Below are 14123 nucleotides of genomic sequence, written 5' to 3'. Positions count from 1 at the left end.
CAGAGATGATCAGAAAGGTAGGCTATGGCTCTGCAGCCTCTCAGGCCCACTTGTGGTTTCAGGCAAACCCAGCTCCACTGAAGCATACACACAAAATCATGTTGAAGAATAATCTAATGTCTGCTTTCTGCCACATGGGTTACTGCATAGGATGTAGAAGTTGCCCTATCCACCTACTGAACACCATGCCCACCCAGGAAACCTCTGCATCTCAGAAATTCCTTTTGTACCGTGAAATTGAATTTCCCTGAAGCATGCCAAGGTGGATGGTATTAGTGGAAAGGTAAAAAGATTTTGATCAAGTATTGCCAAAGGATGATCCCCATTAAGTCCTTTATACCACTTTCAAAATGACAAAATTTGTCACTTGAAACGGAATGAGAAATGCATTCAAAAGTTTTAGAAACCAGACCTTCAGTTTTCCAATCTGTCTTCCTACTGCACACCAAAAGCAATGTTTATGTGTGCACACTGGAAAGTGATATAAGCACCAGAGCTTTCCACTGCCAGGGCTTTAGTGTCTTCCTGTCATATCTCATCCCGTTCCCCCTTTCACCCACTCATCCAGGGAATCCACACTCAAGTAGGGTAAGAGGCCAAGGGCCTCTGCCCAAGTCAACACATGAATCAACTGAACCACAGTCTCACCCACAGGCTATCTCAGTCCAAGCAGATAAGACTCAGCAGACATGCTCCTCCTGGTCTGGTGTCAGTGGCTCCCATACTCATCATGACATGGCTTGTGGTCTCCCTTGCTCCTACAACTGCATCAGGACAATCATGGAAAGAACCTGCAAGCTACTGAAAGAACCTGGTGCTCCTGATTGCTAGGCCTGCCCAGAGCCCCTCATTAGTTTAGACAACCAAGCTGGGCCTCAGGACAAAGGCAGCTCCTATACTGGGGGATCAGAGATTAAATGACTCAGACAGCTGAGGCCTTCCCAGTTCTGCCCTTCCACCCTAAAGACAGACAGAGCCCTACTCTGGGAAATTTGTATTTTAGTAGAACTTTTCAGTCTTCCATAGCACTTCCTGTTACTCTTCCAAGGCACAGGGTACTTTGTATGCACATTACATTACACACTCAATATCCAGTGGAGCCATCTCTACCTCATAGCTGGGAAGTCCTGTAGCCAAACTTCTGTCAAATCAAACACTAACACCAATTAAAGAAACAAAAGTGGCCATTAATTTGAAACCAAGAAATTGTCAATGGGAGGTGAGTGACACAAAGAAATGAAAAAGAAAAGATATGGCTTCTCTTAGTTATGGTGTAGTAGAAATTTTATTATAGATAAAAGGGAGAGCATAGCAAGACATAGGGACATCTGCAAAATTTCAGAATGGCCATGACCCAAGCCAAGTAAGGAGAGAAAAGAGGGGAGAGAAGAGAGCCAGATCAAGAAGTCAGTGTTCTAGAGAAGGACTGAGGTGCATATTTTCCATATCAAAGCATACCTGGCCTCCAGGTTTTCCCAGTACCCCTCATTCCCTATCTGGCACAACCTGTTCCTAACCCTGAACTTTTCAGCCCAGGGTCTGGGATGCCTTCTCCAGAGACTTTCCTATATAATCCAAACATTTTGGTCTTCTCTTGCTCTTCTTCTTCCCTTCTCTGTCTGTGCATACACACTTTCTGTTTTTCTCTTTCCCCTCAAGCCACCCCCACCAAAGTGACTTCCCAGCCTAGGTCCTTGGGACCAGTGAACCCACCCTGTTGCAATTTCTCAGTAAACATGCATTTAATATAATCTAATCTGGATTCAATTGCCTTATTTCAAAGGCATAGAAGTAACCCCTCACCCATGAAGAGAAATAACCTGTCAGTCAGGAGGGTAAAAGATAGATAAAAAAAGACCAGGTAAGAAAATGGTTGCATTACATAAGAAAGGGCAGTTGAGAAACAGACAGACCAACCCCATAGGGTAGACTGCAGTTCTACCAGGCACACCTCGTAAAGGTAGGAACTGAGAAATGTCAGGGAGAACTGACAGCCACATCTGCTTTATTTGTTAAGTGGGCACCTCAGCCATTTGTCCCAGGGTTTGAGACTCATCAGTAGGAAAAAATGAGAAAGTTCAAAATGATTAATTATAACCTCAAAATTTATTTTAAAAGTTTTAACAGGCTTTATGGTCTAATATTGTTCAGGGAGTAGACATAGGTATTAGAGCACACCAAAATAGTATTCATAGCTTTTCTCTCAGGCTGTGCACTTTCAGACAAAATCATAACAATCCTGTTATGCACAGCAATACCAGTTTGAATAGAACTGTGTTGGTTGAACTAGTGTAACTACAGAAAATTGGTTTGTAGGAATAAATTCAGCTCCACATCCAGATTCTTGATTGCCCTTGTCTGTGATCATCTCCAAATGGCCAGTTTGGACTTCTACTGATCATCTAAAATTGATTACCTGAGTACTCATTGCTAAAGCCAACTACGGTCAAAACAGGAAGCTCCCACTTTCTTTCCTCCACAGCCTTTCTGTGCTGTGACTACACCAGCTTCAAAGTTGTTCAATGAAACTCAACTGTTACACAGTTCCCTCTTTATTTGTAATTCCCACAAAAAAGCCATGGAGGTCAGAGAACACTCATTCAGTAATGTCTTTTCCTTCACACTGAGCAGTAGGGCCCAGCTTGAAAGGAGGTGTATGACTGACTTGAAGTCATAGTACAACAGAGGCAGGATTAGGTCTTCAAAGCAAGTCTTAACTACATACAATAACCAAAGTCTCAGCTATAGAAGACACTGCTCTAAACAGAAACAAATATCAAAGCCTCTGGGCAAAAGGAATGAAATTCTTAATGATGAGGAAAATTTGGAGAATAGAAACAAGAGATTATAGCAGTGATACATAAAGAAAATGAAATTCAAAAATCAATACCAACAATTGACTTTTTAAAAAGGTAAATATATTTGAAAAAACACATAGGTATACTAACTTTGAAAAAGAGCAGACATTCCCTGGTAGAGGGAATGGCATTAATAAGATAGTGTTTGACCTTGTCCCTATGTACAATGTTACTGATGACAAACGCATCACAGCCAATGGTTTGTGTTTCAAGTTTCTGAGCTGACTTAACTATCTCAGTGAGCATTCCACATATCTCGACAGTACGGTCCCCTAATTGGTAATTCAATATTCACTGGCTCACCTACCCAAATTGTCCACCCCCACAATCTGGTCTGTTTTCCTTCACATACATAAATTAATACATGCTGGGAAATTACAAAATCACTCACCCTGCTTGTATCAGGTCTTTCTTTATAATAGTGTCCCCTACAGCTGACTCCCTTAAACTTTAATCTGTGATGTAGCTATTGCCTATCCTACTTCACTGTGCAGTGTACACAGTAACGTGTTCCTCATGTTCTGGTCTGAAGGCAGAAGCCATGCTTCACATGCAAATCCTTTTCCTGTTGCTGCAATGGAGAGTTAATCATATGATTCCAATGGGTAATTTTAAAACTCTGTTGTGGTAAAGCCTTTTGACTAAAGAATTTAGGAAGTTCGATCGAGGGGAAAGCAAGGTCATTTCCCTGGGGAGCAACAGACTGGCAGCAAGGTGACCTGATTCAACATAACTTTTGTTGGAAAAATTTTGTAAAAGGCTGAAGATACAACTGTCTTAGAATTAATATGCCTTCCCAGGGAGAAATCACTGTACACAATTAAAGATTACTTTTAAAAATTCTCTTTAATGATAGTATGAATTCAGCTCTGGCTAATGCTCTTTTAGGTTCAGGCCCCATGTTATACTTTGAACAATTTAAATAGGGACAGGAGACTGCAAGTCTTATCAGTTAGGTAGATGGGAGATTTATTCAGCAAACACAATCCTGAAATTATTTCTTAAGTACACCATTGCCCTAATACAAAGGGTCATTCTTCAGTGACAGGGTCCTGAGCTGAAGGTCCCAGAGGATGAAAAAGAGAAAAAGTAGTAGAATGTGTAAAAGTTGTAGTGGGGAAGTCTTGCGGAAACCATGTCTTATGCTAAGTAAAGCTCTTAAGAATAGCATCTTTTATACTACTTACAAAGGAAAAATGGAAAGAAATGGGAGACCTCTAAGAAGCCAGCAGAAACTATCATACAACAGGACAAACTTGGGAGGAGTCTCACAAACGATGCTGCGGAAAAAGAATGTACCTTATCTCAAGAACATTACTGACCAAGCCTATGGTGGCCTTAGGACTGATAACCACAGCCCCATATGGTAGAAAGATTTGGGTTCTGGGAACATAAAATGTCATGAAGGCCCTGCCCCAGACCATTACCAGCTCTCCCAAGGATATTCCTGGCTTTAGAAAAGGAGCTCTATTTTATTCTCAATCCACTGGGGCCTTAGGATAAGCTCCTCAGGCTCAGGCCCCAGACTGTTATTGGCTCTGCCAAGTATGTTCCTGGGTTTGAGAAGGACTCTGTACATGAGGGCCTCATGGAAAGACTTGCTTGATAAGGCTAGCCCCCTATACATTAGTGTTTCTCTCTCTCTCTCTCTCTCTCTCTCTCTCTCTCTCTCTCCTCTCTTCTTTCTTTTTAGTTGTTTTATTTATTTGCCACACAAATATTGCCCAACTATCTGTTCCCCCCTCCCAGAATTCTTTACCCTATTCCCTCCCCTTTGCTTTTGAGAGTATGCTCCATCACCCCCACCTCCACTCCTCTCATCCACCCACCACCACCTCACCTCCCTAAGGCATCAAGTCTCTACATGATCAAGTGTATTGTAAATTTCAGCATAGGACTAGCTAATATTAAATTGTAAATTTCAATAAAGGACTAAACATTATTGGAAATTTCAGTATAGAACTAGTTAATATTAAATTGTAAATTTCAATGTAGGACTAGTTAACATTAAATTGTAAATTTCAATATAGGACTAGTTCATATTAAATTGTAAATTTCAATATAGGACTAGTCAACATTAAAATGTGAGCCACCATGTGGTTGTTGGGAATTGAACTCAGGACCTTTGGAAGAGCAGTCAGTGCTTTTAACCACTGAGCCATCTCTCCAGCCCCCTAAAATGTAAATTTCAATAAAGGACTAGTTAATACTGAATAGGAAATTTCAATATAGGACTAGTTCATATTAAATTGGAAATTTCAATATAGGACTAGTTAATGTTAATTAGAAAATTTTCATATATGGCTAGTTAAAAATACTTGGAACTTTCAGTATAGGACTAGTTAATATTAAATTGTAAATTTCAATATAGGACTAGTTAAAAATAATTGGAAATTTAATCATAGGATGAGTTAAAAATAACTGGAAATTTTAGTGTAGGACTAGTTAACATTAAATTGTAAATTTCAATATAGGATTAGTTAATATTAAATTGGAAATATCAAGTAATATTATATTTCAGTATACTACTAGGTAACACTAAATTGGATATTTCAATATAGGACTTGATAAGATTAAATTGGATATTTCAATATAGGACTATTTAAAATTACATTGTAAATTTTATTATAGGACTAGTTAATATTAAATTGGAATTTTCAATATTGGACTAGTTAATATTGAATTGGAAATTTTGATACAGGATTAGTTAACATAAAATTGGAAATTTTAATATAGGATTAGTTAAAAATAATTGGAAATTTGGATATAGGACTATTTAATGTTAAAATTGAAAACTTCAATATCAGACTAGTTAACATTAAATTGGAAATTTCAATACAGGACTAGTTAATATTAAAATGTAGATTTCAATATAGGACTACTTAATAATAAATGGAATTTTCAATATAGAACTAGTTAACATAAAATTGAAAATTACAATCTAGGACTAGTTAACATGGAATTGTAAATTTCTTTTTTTTTCCCCTTCCCTTCTCCCTCTTGCTCCGACCCCAACTCGCTCTGGCCCAATAGTTTATTATTATTATTATTAGTAGTAGTAGTAGTAAGTGCACTGTAGCTGTCTTCAGACACCCCCATAAGAGGGTGTCAGATCTTATTACAGATGGTTGTGAGCCACCATGTGGTTGCTGGGATTTGAACTCATGACCTCCAGAAGAGCAGTCAGTGCTCTTAACTACTGAGCCATCTCACCAGCCCGGAATTGTAAATTTCAATACAGGACTAATTAACATGAAATTGGAAATGGCAATCTAGGACTAATTATCATGGAATTGGAAATTGCAATCTAGGACTCGTTAACATGGAATTGTAAATTGCAACATAGGGTTAGTCAACTTGGAATTGGAAATTGCAATCTAGGACTAGTTAATATTAAATTATAAATTCCAATCTAGGACTAGTTAACATTAAATTGAAATTTTCATTATAGAACTAGTTAACATTAAATTGAAAATTGCAATCTAAAACTAGTTAACATGGAATTGTATATTTCAATATAAGACTAGTTAACATGGAATTGGAAATTGTGATCTAGGATTCATCAATATCGAGTTGTAAATTGCAACATAGAATTAGTCAACTTGGAATTGTAAATTTCAATCTAGGACTAGTTAACATTAAATTGAAAATTGAAATCTAGGACTAGTTAACATGAAATTTTAATTTTTACTATAGGAGTATTTAACTTGGAATGGGAAATTGCAATCTATGACAAGCTAACATTAAGTTGTAAATTTCAATATAGGGCTAGTTAACATTCAATTGTAATTTGCAATATAAGACCACTACAACAGTAGAGTCATCCTCTCACATTGGATTATTTCTCTTGGGCAAAGGACAAAGCTTTCTTCTTCCTGGAACAGACAGGTATTCTGCTTATGATTTTGACTTTTATGCACATATTGCTTCTGCCAAATCCACGATCCATGAACATACTGAGTTCCTCATTCACCACAATCGCATTCCACACAATATTGCTTCTGATAAAGAAACTCATTTCACATCAGAGAAGTGAGACAGTGGGCCAATGATTATAAATTATAAGGTATGAATTACCATATTCCTTGATACCCCAAAGGTGCTGAACTGATAGCAAAACAGAATGACCTTTAGAAGGCACCTTACACAGCCAATTATGGGACAGCTACCTGGAGAGCTGGGTAGTGTCCTAGGCTGTATTTTGAATCAGCTTCCAGTATTTGGTACAGTTTCTCTCACAGCCAAGATCTGTGGTTTAAGGAATAAAGGTTGTTGGAAACCTGTGTGAAGGTCACAGTCCCCCAAATCTGAGTGGAACTCAGCTCAAAATGGAGGACTCCTTTTATCAGCAGGGCTTTCATTTCTCTGCCTGACTTTGTCTGGATAATGTCCCTAAATACAGGTGGCTGTCCTTATCTAAGGAATGTCCTTTTGCAGAGCTGCTTAAACTCAGCACACAAGTTGAATTCTGGATTCCCTGCACACATGAAGCACATATATCTGCTGCATTATAAGAAAAGACAGTTGAAGTTCAAGGGCATGGGATAGGATACTTGAATAATTCTATAAATCTGTGAATTTGATGGCAGAAGCTCTTGCAACACATTTAAATCAGTGAGCATGCATGTCTAGGGTAATGAAGGACACACTCAGTGAGAGGTACTCTTTGATAGTGAGATGGTGTTCTGTATTTAGTAAATGTAGCTTTTAGATTTGACCTCAGTGTTTAATAAGGTTGCTCAGTTTTTCTTGGCTGTATATAGACCCTGCCATGCTGAAGTATTCCATGGTCTTTTCTTTCATCTGGGATATTGGGATGCATCTATATGTGCCATGCCAACCCTGACCAGCAGGAATTAAGACAAAGAACAACCAGTTCCTTCTCACAGCAGTTTACTCAGGATGCTTAGCAGTTGGTAGTCAAGATGGCGAGCCCCCAATCCCTTCCTGGGCACAGCTTATAAACCCTGCCAGGAGCTCATGAACTCATGCCACGTACACCATACAGCTGAGGTCACTAAACAGCAAAACAAGCTATGTGGGATAAACAATATATTTAACAGAGTGTGCTTCATCTGTTATAGGCTTTTGAAAACTAAGTCTTTCATCAGGGCATATGGTTCCAGATGGCTGCAAAGTTGATCTAGCTGATTTCTACTAAAGTCGGCTCCCAACAGGTCCCCCCTTTTAAAAATTTTTTCAAAAGGGAAGGCTGGGAAAACTTATGGAAACCATGCCTGTCCTAGATTGGAACAAAGGACCCCAGCCTCACTTAAGATGGTGAGGCCTCCCTTATTTTAGGGGCAAGGGTCTCGATATGCTCTCTTACCCATCATTGGCTATCCGGCTTAGCATGTAAGTTAGGGGTTAATCCTCGTTAGTCTTGATGACAGAGGTTTCAGAGTCACTGTCAGCCTGTAATAGCGGACCTGTATGGGTTTCATTTGTTATCTGTTGCCGTACCAAGGCCATCAGTTTGTTGAACAGCATGAACCCGAGAGACAAGAGACTTAATATCTAAACTGTTGATATAAAAGAAACACTCTTTAAGGCAACACACAACTTCCCCTGTTGGAGAAGTAAAAGGTCTAAGCCTTGTACCCACAAATTTTCAATAGAAGAAATTATACCAATGAAATCCTTGAATTTTGCATCAGCTTAGTAACAATTATACAGATAAAGACAGTCTAATATTAACCACCTCAGTCCCCAAGTCCAGGGAATTGGGGCGCTGACTCTTCATTAACTTCAAGCTGAACATTGGGCATTGAGATATTAGAAGAGGGATGAGGGGAAAGGTAAATTGATAAGCCTCTGACGTCTGTCTTAACTGCATTCAGCTGGAAGTCCAGGGCATCAGTGCACATGCAGGTGATAAGAAGATTCATTCACCAAAGCTGTGTATTCTGCAATATACAAATCTCAAAACAAATTTTAGTATCAATTATTTTGATTCTCTGGAATCTAGTCTTCTGGAGGCCTACCTCTGTCATGTCTGATCCATATAATTCTGGAAGACATAACTACTACCTTAATGATCTCTTCAGAAAACTCATAGAAAAACTTTTTTTTTCCAAATCAGCCTTTCCTTAAGCCAGTAACCAGAAAACCTTTACATTGAGTTTTTATCCAGAAAAATATAACTATACAACTCAGAATCACACCCATTTTAAAAGTTAAATCAATTAACCTTATCATTCTGCTTAGCTCTCTGCCTAGAGCAGCCTTCTATTTATTCCTTGAGTCTTTAAAGCCTTTTTCATCTGTTTTTACTCACTTATTTCTTGCCCCATTTTTGTTACTATAACCTTTATCTATTTATCTGTTTGGCTCTCGTGACACTTATTTCTTGCCCCATTTTTATTACTATGCAATTACCTTTGTTTCGCTTCCGAATTCAGCCAGCTCTGTCAGTTGACTGGTTCTCCAGCGCAGGAGTGAGGATAGCTGCTTCCAATTCCCAAGGTGTCCTTCACTGAATCCTGCTTACTGGAGCTTTCACTTTCCTTCTTTTCCTGCTTGCTGCAAACTGAAGACCTTTAAAGCTGCTTTACCAAGGTTTCACTCTTGTCTCCTTTCGAGAACCTTTTTAGAATCTTGGCCCCATTCACCAGGCACTTACCGGTCGACTGCCCTGTCCGCTGAGAGTTCTGGAACCCCGGGACTTTAACGTCCCATACGGGCCACCAAATGTGCCGTGCCAACCCTGACCAGCAGGAATTAAGACACAGAACAACCAGTTCCTTCTCACAGCAGTTTACTCAGGATGTTTAGCAGTTGGTAGTCAAGATGGTGAACCCCCGATCCCTTCCCGGGCACAGCTTATAAATCCTGCCAGGAGCTCATGAACTCATGCCACGTGCACCATACAGCTGAGGTCACTAAACAGCAAAACAAGCTATGTGGGATAAACAATATATTTAACAGAGTGTGATTCAGCTGTTATAGGCTTTTGAAAACCAAGTCTTTCATCAGGGTATATGGTTCCAGATGGCTGCAAAGTTGATCTAGCCGCTTTCTACTAAAGTCGGCTCCCAACATCTATATATGACAATGAGAATCAGGAGTGAGAATTTATTTTCTAAATAACATTTCACATGATCAAACATAATTTTTGAGGACTCTTGTCCCTTTACTTGCTAAAGAGACACACTGCATTTTAAATGTGATATACTTTACATATGCCGGCTTAAGATTAGATGTTTAACAAAATCAACTTCTTTTTACCTTCTCTTAAGGTCTGTTGAAATTTCATGTCTAGATCATCACTTGATCTTCTGAAGAATCTCTGTATCTTCAAGCTTTTCTTTGTACTATTTTCCCTCTTAGTGAACATTACTCAATATCTTTGCTTGGACCGAGTGTGACTTCCCATAGAAATCTGAGGAAATCATCCCTATATTTTGACTCTCCTCAATGTAGACTAGACACAGGATAGGATGATTAGATTACAGCCAGTTTGCCATAAATGTTGATCTGAAGACAAATAATCTACTCCCATAGGTATTTCCCCAAACTTTTATGATCTAAGCGCCTTAAATACTTCATTTATTCCTTAAGAACTTTCAAAGCCTTTGTAGGTTTGCTTTTCTTCTCATTTGGAAAATTTCCATCATAATCTATATATAACTCCTTCTTTATTGAAACCATTTACATCTTTAGATCATCCTAACATTTTATAAACAAAAAAATTCACAATCTATTGTGAGAATATTTATTCAGGGGTAGGAAGAATGCAGTTTATATCCCCTTTTTCTACATTCTCAGTGACACCACATTTCAAAATTATCATAGTTCACCCTGGAATAACAATGAAATAATTGGTTTTCCATACAGAAAATTGACAAAGTGTTTCTTATGAGGCTGTAGACATCCTACAATCAGTCACATTAAAAGTACTTTACTCAGTATATCTGGAGTCAAATTTACATTACCTAAATAGTTATTCCCCTGCCAAGTTGTACAAATACTGGCCAGCTATGTCATGCTTTGTTTTTTGATATAGGTTTAGTAACATTTTAAAAGCCCTGCTGTGATTATTTTAATTCAACAAACCCGAAGGTTCGAAAATGGTGTGGTTTAATTTAGAAGATAAGATAAGCCCTGTGCTAGATCTTCCTACCTTTGTATATTTATCTGTTTTTAAAAATAAAAACTAGCTGGGCAGTGGTGGCACATGCCTTTAATCCCAGCACTTGGCAGGCAGAGGCAGGTGGATTTCTGAGTTCCAGGCCAGCCTGGTCTACAGAGTGAGTTCCAGGGCAGCCTGGGATACACAGAGAAACCCTGTCTCAAAAAACAAAAAAACAAAAACCCCAAAACCAAAAGAAAATAAGAAAACCTAAATATTTAAATAAAATATCCAGTAACTAAAAACAGATATTTACTGGATATAAATATCTTTTAAATTATTAACATGTTTATGCCTGCATAAAAATTTAAATATGGCCAGGCAGTGGTGGCACACCCCTTTAATCCCAGCAATTGGGAGGCAGAGGCAGGCAGATTTCTGAGTTTGAGGCCAGCCTGGTCTACAGAGTGAGTTCTAGGACAGCCAGGGCTACACAGAGAAACCCTGTCTTGAACAAAAAAACAAACAAAAAATTAAATATGCATATACCATAATTAAAAACATAGATATGCTATTCTTATATGAATAAGGACAATGTGTAATATTAATAACATCTTCTGGTCTAGGAGTAGTAATTGCTTTAAAAGTAACTTATAATCTTAAGGAATAGAGACCACGTTGTGTACTAGAAATAGGATAGGGTTCAAAGAGATATCACTGTACCCAGAACTGTATGTTTACATGTATCATATTTTTAAAAGTCAATGTTGCTTAATCTCTTGACTCTAGCTTCTCTCTGTCCCCTCACCCCTACCCCCTTCCCCCTCTCTCTATGTGGTCATGGCCAGCTTCTGCTTCTCTCTCTGTGTCTCACCTACCCTCCCGGTCCTCCTCCCCATGCCCTGAATAAACTCTATTCTATATAAAAAAAGTCGATGTTAAAATTTAATTATATCATGTTACCTACTCCAAGGAAAGAGTCAGTCCCATATTATCATTTTATATTTATTCTACCTGTGTAGATATATTGATTAAATATATTTTTGTCCTTTCATATCAATTTTTTAAGTTTATTTTCATCAGGAACAAAATGAAGTAGGCTCAACTTAACAAATTTAATTTACTTGTAATTCATTTGCTATTAAGTACATGATGTGAATAGCAAACCATATCTCATGTGATTTTCTACACGTAATTAATAAAAAGTCAAATTTTAATAAGCTGTCAATTTGTGTCTATTGCTTGTCTGGGATTCCTGTTTCACAATTTTCATTGTCAAGTGAAAACTTTACATAGAAATCTTTAATAAGCATATTTTTAGGTTGGGCAGAAAGTAAACCAGACATGTCTAGTACAGAAGAGTACTGAAGTGCATTTTATCTCAGAGGAATAGCTGACAGTGAGACCCAGCATAGGGCAGCATAAATGTTCTTTGCTGCAGTCTGTCTGGCTCTTGGCAACTTATCCTTTGATCATCTGTGGGGTTCTGTGAATATCAAAGTCTTAGCTTCCATTGTTAGTATGCTAGTTTTGGAGACAAATGGCTGGGAAAAATCTTAGGTTTTTTTGAGAAGCCTTTCTATAAGTAAGAGAGAAGCTATCAGAATAAGAATAAAACAAACCATTAAGACATAAAATGAATACCTTATAGGCCTGATATTTCTTCTTTGTGTAATAGGGATAATATTGATTGAGTGGGACCATCAAGAATAATGGTGGCCACCTTAGCCTTAACCCTGAGCCTAACCCTATCCTAACCCTCACCTCTTAATTTCCTAACCTCCTAAACCTAATTCTAAAGACTCTTATCCTAATCCTAACTGATGTGTTTATACAAAAACAAAGAGAATATGTTCTGTGGGTGTGTGGAGAGGTATTGGGGAAAGGGATATCTCAGCAGGCCCATGCAGAGGCATCTCCTTCCCCTGAGGGACCAGTCACACAGTGGTATAGTATAGAATAGAGTTTATTCAGGGCATTCAGGCTGTTGACAGGTAACTGTGGAGGTGGAGTTTAGACATAATACTAACACTAACCATAACTGTCTAATCCCCTAACCTTAACTCAAACCCTGCTTGTGTGGGGCATATTTCTTAATTACACCTTTTGAAGTGAGAAATCCTTTATTAATCTTGATGTTTTGAGATGTTCAGATCCACCTTTAATCTGGGCTATAGATTCTTTTGACAACCTACATATATAAAGGACATTGAACAGGGTGGTGTTTTTGTTTTTTGTACTTGCCTTACTTTTTTTTTTTTTTTTTTAACAAAACAAAGGTGATTTGCTGGTTATTTGTTGGTTATTTTGTGAAAATAAAATTTGAAGGCAGCATTGAAACAATAACAAAAATTCATGGTCAGCAAAGACCACCAACAATTTGTTAAATATAGTCATAATAAAATATTAAGTCCCTGCAGGGGTAGGGTGACCAAAAATAAAGGCATGCAAGGGCATACCCAGACAAGTCCAAACAAGCCCAAGTGAGTAATGGGCTATCTGGTGTTTACTTCTCTCTCCCTCCCTTTCTGGGAGGTCCGAGGTTTCATGGTCAAAAGTAACTAGTCATCCGGCCAGCTCAAATGATTGATGTTTGAAATATCCAATCATATGTAACCTCGCCAAATTTTCCCACTCTCCCCAACCCCTACCCATAAATGTCCCAAGCTTCTTGGGCTGGGGGGGGGGTCAGATCCTCTATCTCCTGCATGAGATATGTTCTGACCCAAGGGCCCTTGCCATTAAACTACCTTTTGTTATTACATCAAGAAGGTCTCTCATGTGTCCTTGGGTGCGTGCAGGTCCAGACTTGGGTGAGGGTCCCCTTTGGGGGTCTTTCAATTTGTGTTTTAAAACTGGTATTAGTAAGTACTTATTTCTTCAGAATGTTGGTATACACTGAAGATCAGCTGTAATATCCTGCAACATGAAGTCAAACAGCCCTTGTTTTTATAATTTACCTTGCCCAACAGCCTTTACTGGGACATTCTATTAAATAACCTTTCTGTATACAAAGATTCATTCGCTCTATGATTTGAGATATGTTTATCTACAGAACATGTACTAATACAACTGTGTTTTTTCTTCACTTTGCCATTGGTGAAGATGTGCTGGCTAACAGTAGTGTTCAACTGTGTTTCCCTTATGGTTCTGGCTTTTCTTTAGGGTTGATTAATACCTATCATCTGGTGAAA

Source organism: Arvicanthis niloticus, chromosome 26, assembly GCF_011762505.2.
Source record: "Arvicanthis niloticus isolate mArvNil1 chromosome 26, mArvNil1.pat.X, whole genome shotgun sequence".
NCBI classification, from domain to species: domain Eukaryota; kingdom Metazoa; phylum Chordata; class Mammalia; order Rodentia; family Muridae; genus Arvicanthis; species Arvicanthis niloticus.
The sequence above is the reverse complement of the archived record's forward strand: the minus strand, read 5'-3'. Positions refer to the sequence as shown.